The sequence below is a fragment of the Bombyx mori genome, chromosome 9, assembly GCF_030269925.1.
Source record: "Bombyx mori chromosome 9, ASM3026992v2".
In the NCBI taxonomy this organism is placed as follows: Eukaryota; Metazoa; Arthropoda; class Insecta; order Lepidoptera; family Bombycidae; genus Bombyx; species Bombyx mori.
The window spans coordinates 7,409,232-7,421,458 of NC_085115.1; the positions used below are offsets into that span (position 1 = coordinate 7,409,232).

Genomic DNA, 12,227 nt, shown 5'->3' on the forward strand with positions numbered 1-12,227 from the left:
ACGATGGCAACATTTTAAACAAATAATTAGAGGCTTCTAACTATTTATGAGAACGGGATGAAGTCGAAACGTCGACTCCAAGAATCCGTATGGCCGTGGAAGGTCACAGTGATACTCCTTCGATTTGCGGTGCTATAACAAAAGGGTTCTTTGTCGCAGTGAACGCGCAAGCCTGTCAATGGGTTAAATTGAATCAAATTCCATTCACCCCACCTGGAGAATTGTAAGCCTTAACCAATGGGGTCATTACCCAATTGTCTGCTGGATCTAGTGTTAGATATACGTGATCATCCCTCAGATTCTAACCGATCCTACTCTTCTGCTATATGAATGACAGTACGGCTTATAATACTTCGAGTAATATTTAGGTTTTCACCACTGACTAATAGAATTAGTGCAGAGTAAACATAAGCATAATATGTCCACATACGTTGAAATAGTATAACTATTACGGAGCTGATATCATCCACAGGTACTAATTTTTCAGGTAAAATTTAGTAAATATAGTAGATTTTCATGTTGAGGAATAAATGAGTTGTGTTTAAAACAAACCCCTATAACTAGCAAATAAAATCGTAAAATTGAAGTTTCACTCATCCCTACCCTTCAAACTACACTTTTTCGCCATTGAAGATGGCAAGGTGACGGTACCAGACCGGATATAATCTAAATAAGGAAATTAGACTTTTTTGCCACGCGTCAGCAACGTCAAAGACAAAACCAACCCACTGCCTACTGCAGAAGTAGGGAAAGCCGAAGATAACGGAAAAAAAAATTCAATTTTCATTAATTTCAACAAAAAAATAATTTAAAATATAAATCCTTCAAATAAATAAAATAATAGTATCATTTTTTTTTTTTTTCTTAGATGTGTGGACGAGCTCACAGCCTACCTGGTGTTAAGTGGTTACTGGAGCCCATAGACATCTACAACGTAAATGCGCCACACACCTTGAGATATAGTTCTAAGGTCTCAGTATAGTCACAACGGCTGCCCCACCCTTCAAACCGAAACGCATTACTGCTTCACGGCAGAAATAAGCGGGGCGGTGGTACCTACCCGTGCGCACTCACAAGAGGTCCTACCACCAGTAATTACGCAAATGATCATTTTGCGGGTTTGATTTTTATTGCACGATGTTATTCCTTCACCGTGGAAGTCAATCGTGAACATTTGTTGAGTACGTATTTCATTAGAAAAATTGGTACCCGCCAGCGAGATTCGAACACCAGTGCATCGCTCGATACGAAAGCACCGGATGTCTTATCCTTTAGGCCACGACGACTTCAATTCTTACTATTCTCGGATCTATTTTATTATTTATTTACAGTACAATTCACGTTGAAGGAGTTATATAAATACTCAAGGTCTTATAAGTAAGAGTTCTAGTCATGCAACTGCTACAGATCGATATTTTGGCATGTACTAATTTTCTAAGTAGCTAATCATGTACCTAACACAAACGACTTAGGTGTACTTTGAACGAATACTGTAAAATGCCAGTAATTAAATCAAACGGTAGGTAAAATGTTTATGTAATTACTGATAGCTTAGCATGTTGTAAGTCGGTTTTGCGTATTTACTGTTGTGAAGCGATCACGTGTTCTGATTTAAATCTCAATGCTCTGGGAGAATATCCCAGAATATATCTTTACGTATTAAGATCTAAGCATTCAAAATCTAACCTCTATCCATGTGGTCCAACATCCAACAGGGCGTGAAGTTGTGTCCATACATCTATCTGAATTATACAAAAAGATTTCAACTTTAGTTTTAGCTATGCTATATTATTATATCCGTCGCTCTTGATATTGAATTTGAATTTTGTCTTTGCAGATTTAATAAATAATGAAATTCATTAACATCTATATAGATATATAGTTTATATAAGCGGAATTTATTGTAAACTAGCTATAATTTTGAAGAATGTAAACCTTTATTTATTTTCGAGTTATCGGTACCAAAAAAAAAAACAGAAACCAGGAGCTGGCATTTCGAAAATATCTTTCCATCTTAGAAAAAAAAACACCTACATATGTTCTAAAGTGTGTTGATGAATTGGATAATTCTACCTGCATTACGACAGTAGCGTAAAAATTATGTGCAATAAGGAATGCACGTAATATTTACAGGTTGACATGAGCTAGTATAAAATGACTGAGCATCAAAACTTTAAAAAAAAGGCTTACATAGATTAACAATAAATAAGAATTTACGTTTCGAAATTGGACAGGTCATTACGCCTGTCAATATTAAAAAAAGAAAAATTAAAAATAAAAGCGGCGGTCCGCGGTCCTGGGATTCGGCCGGAAGAGTATTTCATTAAAGCGAGCGATTTATCAGACCCTCGGTAAACACCGAAGCGACTTGTATGCCTGTGAGATATATCTACAGTAGCAAAAGTTTCCATTAGCGAATTATACTGGATTGAAGCTTGTGATGTAAACATACTATCGTAATTGTAAAACATTTAATATATCAAACGGAACAGTAATCCTATTGTACATTTTGTTATACAACATGAACGACAAAATACAATTAAATTAGTGCCCAACGTGGATGATTTTATTATTGCATCTTCAGATAAATCTCCGGATGTATGGTAAATTTTCCCTAAGTAAGAAGATGTCTTCAAGTTGCTATGTGTAGTATTTAGGCACACGATATAGATCACATTAAATCAACTATTTTTTATGACCTAAATAGTCACCTTCGATTACCGACACCAGTAATGCCAAAGACTAAAGACTCTGCAAACCTAGTTGAAAGAAGGACTCATAGCGCTCGAAAAATATCGTTCATTCCAGAGGCAGGTGATACGTAGCAAAAGCTCTCTGTAAAAGCGCTGTGGATGATCGCAGCGGTTTCAGATAAATAAACACTGCTCCGGTGGCGAATGGTGCAATTGTAAAATATAGATGAAGGAATTATCTCGAATGATTCCTAAGAGAACTCATGGCCCCACCGAACGTGGTCTCGCCTTGTCGCGGCGGTGGGGCTTAAGCGTGCACCCCGATACCGTGGAGCAGCGTTGTCTGCACAGGGGTGCCGTGAACAAAGAAGACTGCACACCGTGTTCCCGTTTCCCACCTTTGCTGGACAAAGTGTGTGTGAAGCGGGAGAGGGCTCCCTTCTGGAGCCCTCTTGGATGCTAGGCCATGTCCCCGGCAGCTCTTTGGCTGCTAAAGGGGAAGGCCCTCCAGAGGAGGGTACCGGTACGCCGGCGTGGCCACACCGTGGTCGGACGTGTGGGTCTGTCAGTAATGGTAGACCCCACGTGGATGAGAAGTGAACCGGAGGGCACTCCCTTCCGGTCGCTGGTTGCCATGTCCCCGGCTGCCTCTTGGCGGCTACAGGGGAAGGCCCCCCAAAGGGGGGTACCGGTTTACCGGCGTGGCTTCGAAGAAGCACACCGCAATCCCTACCGAGTAGGGGACGGGGGCTGCTGCCTAGCAGGGGCCGTGAGGATGCGAACCTCTATAAAAAATGCCCCAATCCCAAGTTTTTGACACCTGACGATGGGATGAATGGCTGGAGGGAGTCTAGTCCCAAGGGTTGTCCCATACCGTAATCCCCACTTGGTGGGGGGCGGGGGCCGCTGCCTAGTAGGGGCCGCGAGGATGCAAACCTCTATAAAAAATGCCCTAATCCTAAGCCTGTGACGTGCCCGGTGATGGGATGAGTGGCTGGAGGGTGTCCAGTCGTGAGGGCCGTCCCAGGGGACCGACCCCTGGTTAAATAATAAAGGAATAAATAAATGATGGCAGACTTAACGGAAAAATTACCCCAGGAGGGTACCACTCTAGGTGGAGAATCCCTCCGTGCTTCCACCTCGGTGGGAGCATGCTGCCCCACGTATTCTGGGGGGGGCAAAGCATGCCACGATGAAGGGGGCTGTGCGACGGGCAGCGGAAAACCCGTCGAACTGAGGTGTGCCAGCGCTGGCTCGACGCGCTCTGCGCTCGTCAGCGACTGCGAGGCGGCTGGCCCGAAAGGGAAAGTCAGGCGGAAGAGGAAATCGAGGGGAGTTTCTTCCCGCGAAGGGAAGGGGGGGCTAACGTCGTCCTCTGACACGGATGCCCCACCGGAGAAAGTGGTGGTAGTCTCCGATTCGGCCTCTGCCGCGGAGGAGATGCCGCCCCCTAAAGGGAGACCCGCTCGGGGGAAGGGCGCACCGTCACCGGCGCCGTCATCGGCGTCGATGTCTGTCGCCTCGCTGGACGGGCGGACGACGGAAGAGGAGGAGGGCGGTCTTCGGGACCCTGCCTTGGTCATAGGCAGGGCCATGAAGACCGTCAAGTCGTATGCGGCGACCAGTGCCAAAACCAAAGCTGCTGGCCGCAGGCTGCGGGAAGTCGTCTCGCGAGTCTCGAAGGTTCTGCCTTCGGTTGCTTCCGCCAATGACCAGGTGGTGCAGCTGATGGCGGAGAATTTGAGGCTCCGAGCACAGCTACAGGCGCAGCAGCGGCCCGATGGCAGGGTTGCTGCTGCCAAGCGGGTAGCCGCGACGAGGTCGTCGCCCGCGTTGCCACGTGCCGCTGGGTCGCGGACCCCTCCGGCATCTGTGCCGGCGGTGTCGCCGCTGGTCTCCGGGGTCCCTCGGGGTCCCTGTCCCTCAGCGGCGGCTGGCGACCCGTGGCCCGTGCTGCCACCATCGCGCGCGGTACAGCGGCATTCGCGTCTCCCGTCGCCGCGGTCTAGGGAGGCGACGGCCGTCGAGCGGCAGCAGGGATCCGCGGGGCCACGGATCGTGGGCCTGCCGGAACCGAATTGCTACAGCCTGGACGAGATTATCGATCGCACCGTCCAGGCTGTAATGGAAAGGCTGGGTGGCGGGCTGGCGGCTCTCGAAGCGAAACGTATTGTCGCTAGTGACGCTGAACGGCCTGCGTCTACACATGCCGCGGTGTCGGGTGCTGCAGTGACCCGCTCCACCCCCGTACAGGCTCCAGCCACTAGGGCGGGCCCGGGACGAGACAGAGCCAAGCGGGGGGGTGGCGCTAACGCGAAGTGCACATCGCAAGCGCCTCAACCCCGTCCGCTGCCCCCGCCCCCGTCTAACATGGACGAGGGGTGGAATGTGGTGGCCCGGCGGGGTGCCAAGAGGGCCGTACCGACAGCTCCCCAAGTGGGTGGAGCACCGGCCACTGCGGCGTCTCAGGCTGCTCCCCAACAGGGTCGAGCGCCTGTGGCCGCCAACAAGAAAAAGAAGACGAAGAAGAAGTCGTCGCGCGCGCCGCGGTCGGCGGCAGTGGTCTTAACGCTGCTGCCGGCCGCCGAGGCCAAGGGCGTGTCATACCGAGATGTAGTCTCCCGGGCGCGCGCGGCTATTGATCTGGACGAGATCGGGGCGGGGGAGGGCCTCCGCTGTAGGCTGACGGCGAATGGGGCCAAGCTGCTGGAGTGTCCCGGTGCCGATAGTTCCGGCATCGCGGAGCGTCTGGCGGCGAAGCTCCGTACGGTTCTGCCTGAGGAGGAGGTTCGAGTGCACAGGCCGGTCAAAATGGCTGAATTGAGAGTGACCGGCCTGGACGACTGCACCACTAAGGATGAGGTGGCGGCGGCTATTGCCGCCCGGGGCAACTGCGCCCTGGAGAACATAACTGTAGGCGAGCTGCGCCTCGGTTATACCGGGGCTGGCTCTGTTTGGGTGCGTTGCCCGGTAGAGGCGGCCACCTCCTTGGCTGCTCCTCCGCCCGGGAGACCGTCGGGGGAACCGGGCAGGTTGCGCGTGGGCTGGATAGCGGCCCGCGTGCGCCTTCTCGAACCACGCGCCTGGCGGTGCCTCAGATGCTTCAGCACTGGGCACTGCCTCGCAAAATGCGCGAGTGCGGTTGACCGCAGCGGATTGTGCTTTCGCTGTGGTCAGCCGGGACACAAGGCGGCCGTGTGCTCGGCTGCGCCGCATTGCTTATTATGTGCGGCGGCCGGGCGCAAGGCTGACCACCGGGCCGGGGGCAAGGCCTGCCCTCCGGCCAGCAAGAATGCTGAACGAAATCGGCGCCGCCAAGCTAAGCGGCGTCAAAAGAAGCGGTTGGCCGGGGGAGCACCGGCCGGCACTTTGTCCCCCGCTGAGGCGTTCGCGCCCGATAGCGGGGGCAATGGAGTAGGGGAGGGAGCGATGGATGTGGTTCAGCCTTAATGGATCACACCTATCGCTTCCTGCAGGGAAACTTGAACCACTCCGCTGGGGCTCAGGACATGTTGCTCCAGACCATGGCGGAGTGGTCAATTGACGTGGCTGTGGTCGCCGAGCCATACTTCGTTCCCCCAGCGGATGACTGTTGGTTTGGGGACGTTGATGGCTTGGCGGCCATACATATCAGAAGAACCGCGATGGTCCCCCCCCTGGCGATGGTGACCAGGGGCCCCGGGATCGTCGCGGTACAGTTAGAAAATATCGTCGTGATCGGGGTGTACTTTTCTCCGAATCGGCCTACCGTCGAGTTCGAGCGGTTCCTGGACGGGCTAGAGGTGATCGCTCGTCACCTCGCTCCCCGTTCAGTGATACTGGCGGGGGACTTCAATGCGAAGTCTGTCGCTTGGGGTTCCCCATTCACGGACGCTCGTGGTAGGCTGCTGGAGGAGTGGGCGGTCGCGGTCGGTCTCTGTATCGTTAATAGGGGCTCGATCGCGACTTGCGTGCGGTGGACGGGCGAGTCTATCGTGGACCTGACGTTCGCGAGCTCGCCCGTCGCACGGCGCATCCTCGGCTGGAGAGTGGTGGTGGGGGCGGAATCGTTGTCCGATCACCGGTATATCCGGTACGATCTTTCTGCCCCTGCGCCGACGCCGGCTGCAGGTGCCCGCGGGGTTGACCCCCCGCAGAGTGCATCCCGGTCATTCCCTAGGTGGGCACTGAAGCTCCTGAACAGGGAGCTCCTGGTGGAGGCCTCTATGGTGGCGGCGTGGGCGCCCAAGCGCCCACAACCTGTTGATGTGGAAACCGAGGCCGAATGGTTCCGGGGCGCGATGCACCGCATATGTGATGCTTCGATGCCCCGGGTCGGCTCTCGGCACTCTGGACGGCGACAGTCGCCCTGGTGGTCGCCCGAAATTGCAAGACTGCGTGCGGTCTCCATTCGGGCGAGCCGCCGGTGCACTAGACACCGCCGTCGCCGCCGCCTGCGGCGCGACGAGCCCGTCGCGTTCGCGGAGGAGGAAGCTCGGCTGCACCGCGAATATCGCGCTGCGAAGGACGCCCTGCGGCTGGCCATCAGGCGGGCCAAGGAGCAGAACATGGAGAGACTCTTGGAGGCGCTCGAGGCGGATCCGTGGGGGAGCCCATACAAATTGGTACGCGGCAAGTTGCGCCCGTGGGCCCCCTCTATGACTGAGCGTCTCCAGCCCCAGCAGCTGCGGGACATCGTTTCGGCGTTGTTCCCGCAGGAGCGGGAGGGTTTTGTCCCTCCCGCTATGGGCGGGCCGTCTGACACCGTCGACGGCCAAGCTCCTGCTGAGGTGCCCCGTATTACCGAGGCAGAGCTCCGGGTGGCCGTTGTCAAGATGACTGCGAAAGACACGGCCCCCGGCCCGGACGGAGTCCACGGCCGGGTATTGGCCTTGGCCCTCGGTGCCCTGGGGGACCGGCTCCTTGAGCTATACAATGGCTGCTTGGAGTCGGGACGGTTTCCGTCGCTCTGGCGGACGGGTAGACTTGTGTTGTTGAGGAAGGAGGGGCGCCCGGTGGATACAGCCGCTGGGTATCGTCCTATCGTGCTGCTGGACGAGGCGGGAAAATTGCTGGAACGTATTCTGGCTGCCCGCATCGTTCGGCACCTGGTCGGGGTGGGGCCTGACCTGTCGGCGGAGCAGTACGGCTTCCGGGAGGGCCGTTCGACCGTGGATGCAATTCTTCGCGTGCGGTCCCTCTCGGACGAGGCCGTTTCTCGGGGTGGGGTGGCGCTGGCGGTGTCTCTTGACATCGCCAACGCATTTAACACTCTGCCCTGGACCGTGATAGGGGGGGCACTGGAGAGGCATGGAGTGCCCCTCTACCTCCGCCGGCTGGTTGGGTCCTATTTGGCGGCCAGGTCGGTCGTATGTACCGGGTACGGTGGGACCCTTCATCGTTTTCCGGTCGTGCGTGGTGTTCCGCAGGGGTCGGTTCTCGGCCCCCTCTTGTGGAATATCGGGTACGACTGGGTGCTGAGGGGCGCCCTCCTCCCGGGCCTCCGCGTTATTTGTTACGCGGACGACACGTTGGTCGTGGCCCGGGGGGATGATTTTAGGGAGTCTGCCCGTCTCGCCACAGCGGGAGTGGCCCTCGTCGTCGGAAGGATAAGGAGTCTGGGTCTCGACGTGGCGCTCAGTAAATCCGAGGCTCTGTGGTTTCACGGGCCGCGGAGGGCGCCACCAGTTGACACCCACATCGTGGTTGGAGGCGTCCGGATAGGGGTCGGGGTGCAGTTGAAGTACCTCGGCCTCGTGTTGGACAGCCGGTGGGCTTTTCGTGCTCACTTTGCGGAGCTGGTCCCCCGATTGATGGGGACGGCCGGTTCTTTGAGCCGGCTGCTCCCGAATATTGGGGGACCGGATCAGGTTGTGCGCCGCCTCTACGCGGGGGTGGTGCGATCGATGGCCCTGTACGGTGCACCTGTGTGGGCTGAGCCGCGCAACCGGGCCACTATGGCTCGGTTCCTGCGCCGGCCGCAGCGCATCGTTGCCATCAGGGTCATCCGCGGATATCGCACCGTCTCCTTCGAGGCGGCGTGTGTTTTGGCGGGGACGCCGCCATGGGAGCTGGAGGCGGAGTCGCTCGCTGCCGACTATCGGTGGCGCAGCGAGCTCCGTGCTCGGGGCGTGGCGCGTGTCCCCGAGAGTGAGCTGCGGGCGCGGAAGGCCCATTCTCGGCGGTCCGTGCTCGAGTCGTGGTCGAGGCGATTGGCCAACCCCACGTGGGGGCTACGGACCGTCGAGGCGGTTTACCCGGTCTTTGATGACTGGGTGAATCGTGGCGAGGGACGTCTCACCTTTCGTCTGGTGCAGGTGCTGACCGGGCACGGATGCTTCGGGAAGTACCTGCGCCGGATAGGGGCTGAGCCGACGACGAGGTGTCACCATTGTGGACACGACCTGGACACGGCGGAGCATACGCTCGCTGTCTGCCCCGCTTGGGAGGTGCAGCGCCGTGTCCTGGTCGCAAAGATAGGACCTGACTTGTCGCTGCCTGGCGTCGTGGCGTCGATGCTTGGCAGCGATGAGTCATGGAAGGCTATGCTCGACTTCTGCGAGTGCACCATCTCGCAGAAGGAGGCGGCGGGGCGAGTGAGGGAAAGCTCTCCTCACTACGCAGAAACCCGCCGCCGCCGAGCAGGGGGTCGGGACCGGGGTCGTATCCGTGACCTGGCCCCCTAAGAGCTAGGGGTCCCACCCGTTTTGTGCGGGGAGGGACCCAGACGAGGGGTGGCGTGCTCTGCACGCTCACCCGCAATAGGAAGCCGGGTGATGGTAGACCGCGTTCCCCCGACCGCTCTGGGGGAAGGTGTAACGCGGCGCCATCAAAGCGGGCTCTCGGCCCGCTGAACGAGGGAACCGGTGGTCGTTTCGCTGGCGGCCACCGGTCCGGCGTCCGTGGGACGGTGGGATGGATGTAATGTGCTCTGCGTCAACCCTGTCCCGCCGTTTCAATAGCCCCGACTGGGCTCTGGCCCGGTCCGAGGTAGGGCGCCGGTTGTGAGCGGCAGGAGTTTTTAGTGAGGTTCAACTCCCACATACCCCACCTGCCGCGCGGGTGGGGATCCGGCGATTTTCTCCTGTGGAAAAAAAAAAAAAAAAAAAAAGAGAACTCATGGGACACATGGTACATAACATACATCATCTGCCGAATACCACCGTCTACCTGGAGACATGACATAAGAGTACAAATTGTATTTAGGATAATTAAGAACCGGTTAATGTTCGCAAAAATTTCAAGGGCTTCCCTTTTATGCGAACACAAAACGACAAGATAGGGAGCTTATCTACCGTAATCATGGTCGCGGTAGTAATTAGGGAACAAGTTTTAACTTCTTACTCACCTATTTTAAACGCGTATACTAAAAAGGATCTTGACCCTTGAACTTGATGCTTCATTTTTCACTCTACGGGTATAATATTATCAAAATTCTCAACCCCAGAAAACTTATATCAGAGCTTATTTTATTTATATTACTAGCGACCCGCCCTCGCTTCGCTTCGGAAACTGTAATTTATTATTGATTTCTCCACTATTTAATGGATGTTATTATACATATAAACCTTTCTCTTCAATCATTCTATCTATTAAAAAAACCGCATCAAAATCCGTTGCGTAGTTTTATAGATTTAAGCATACCTAGAGATATAGGGACAGAGAAAGCGACTTTGTTTTATACTATGTAGTGATTACTTATTTTATTATCCGATGAGAAATGAATACAAATTAATATTTACGTAGATCCCTACGCGAGTTTGTAGTTGTGAAGCGAGACTGCCCTCTGTTCAACGAGATATTTAATTGAATTATTTGAATGAATCCGACGTTTCCGCCGTCCCGTGATGAGATCGAATCGGCCCACTGTGCAGGATATACCAATTGCCACTTCAAAATATGTATTTCCATTCCACACTCATAGATTCAGTGGCAATTATTTGGTGGACTATTAGCTATTAATTGACCAATAATTTCTCGAAAAAGCTTTGAATCTATATGACGAAAACTACGTCTGGTTAAGTCTTGCTATTGATTGGATTCATTTTATTTAGCAATTTATATATTTAATTTTGAGATTAAGCATTTCAATTGATAATATTATTAAAAAATTCGATTAAAAGAAAACATAATGAGAATTAATGAATAATGACAATTTTAAATCAGTTAAATAAAAATACATGCATAATTCAATAATTTGTCAATACAGCATATGAATGTATGAAATATGTAACATATAAAAATGTAGAATATGAGAAATGCTCTATTGATATCATAAAATGTTATGAACAATTCTATTTTTTTATTTAGGATCTATTCAACATAGAGTAGCTTAGAGGTTATAAAACAGAGTAGAGACTATAATAATTATTGTATACTCACTTAAAGTATCCAAACAACAGGTGTCAAAACGATAACGATGACCTTGACTGGATAGTTTGTCAGAAGAATGGACGTAAACAACATTAAGTTCGAATGAAGCCTCACACGTTCACTCGCGATTTGTACACTATAAAGTACTGAGGGCGGAGAGCGCGACTCGCGAGTTACGTCTCCACCAACGAAGCAGTGTAGACTGAGTAACGAACTAGACTGAGCCGGTGTTCGCTCAAAAAGTTGCCAGCTTCCGATCACGCTTTCCTTGTTTTACACGACCACTCTATCTGTTTGTCGATATTGATTTTACCGCGTCAAAGCGATGGTGACTGTAAATAACCATTTAAAGGGAATATAAGAGTATTAAATGACGTGCTGTGAAATATTATGGATGTAAAAATATATTAAATATATATTATATATATACATATATGTCGCAATCAACACGTGATTGCCGCAACCAATACGAGATACGGGACGCCAGTGCCGTCTATCGGCGTTCGATGGGCTTAACTATTCACCGGCCGAGCGGAGCACACGATCAACACTAATCGTGGGACAGTCGGCTAGAGCGGTCGAAATTGAACAATCGTGTGTTCCTTTAGACGTATCTACCTAAAAGTTGTATAGCGTTTCTTGTGAAATCATTTGACAGTATAATCTGCCTGAGTTAACTTAAATTGTTTCATTTCTCCTAAATTACCCAACAACGCCCACTGAAAGTAAACTAAGCATCTTGAACCCAGCCCTGCCGATGTTATATATTGAAACTAAATAAGCAAATCGAATTTAGCCCTATAAGTGTCAAAGCGATCCTTTCAAAGGCAATTTTATTTTGCAAAATTTCACATGACATATTTCTCAATTATCTATTTATCAGAGACAAAACAAGCATGATTATCTGCAACCAACTGGTTTTTTGGTACTCTGGGGACCAGAGACCAATGAAGAGACAGAGAAGTATGAATTACTTGTATACGTTGGAATATTGTACACCTCAACAAGAAGAAAGCACGTCTGTTTGTAAAACGAATATGTGCTGCATGTGGGTATCCACAACCAAATTCCTGACTTTTTGGCCCAGCAATTAGAGGCGGTAATTTCTGTTCCACTAATTCAGTAGGAGGAACTTGTAGTATTAAATCTAAGTCTATGCTTCGGTATATTATACTTCAAAAG

At 52.0% G+C, this 12,227-nt stretch overlaps 1 protein-coding gene across 1 annotated transcript in view; it reads right to left on the reverse strand.

Annotated features, from left to right (window-relative positions):
• The window catches only part of ace2 (acetylcholinesterase type 2), a 55,036-nt gene extending 43,787 nt beyond the window's left edge, over positions 1-11,249 (reverse strand). Inside the window, 1 exon segment of the mRNA NM_001114641.2 lies at positions 11,055-11,249. The gene's annotated coding sequence lies outside the window, so the exon portion shown is untranslated.
• Positions 11,250-12,227: the final 978 nt, after the last annotated feature.